Below are 521 nucleotides of genomic sequence, written 5' to 3' on the forward strand. Positions count from 1 at the left end.
TTCCTGACGTCGCCGTACTGAGGGTCCAGACGAGTTTACCCTGGAGTTTCTCGCGTATCAAACGGTGAGCGTGATTTTATTTGTGAGTGCTCGCGTAGTTTCCCGATTCATTTCTCCGGTGACCATATTGGACACCGCTTGAGTGTTAAAATTCGAGCCTTTTGCATTCGGGACGCGGCACTCAGTGGCCTTTGGCCTCATTCCTTTATTTTCATTAGTGAATATTAATTATTTCATTCATATTGTTGCCGTTTATCGGTTTTGATTTTGGAACTTTGTTCAATTTCTTCATTCGTGTGGCTCTCGCGTCGTCGTCGCTTGCGGGTGATCCTCGCGTCTTAGCGTCTCCCACGCATCTCTGAAGTTATTATTATTTCTTTTTGTTAATTAGTATCACTAGGTTAATTACATTTTTTTTTGGTTTGTATAGTGTCTTTGCTTGCGGGAGTCCTCTCCCGCACGTGTACAGAATCCTACGTTAACTCTCGTATGGACGAGCAAAAGATCACACTTAACTTATG

Source organism: Diachasma alloeum, unplaced genomic scaffold, assembly GCF_001412515.2.
Source record: "Diachasma alloeum isolate Michigan unplaced genomic scaffold, Dall2.0 Dall_scaffold_00363, whole genome shotgun sequence".
Taxonomy (NCBI): Eukaryota; Metazoa; Arthropoda; class Insecta; order Hymenoptera; family Braconidae; genus Diachasma; species Diachasma alloeum.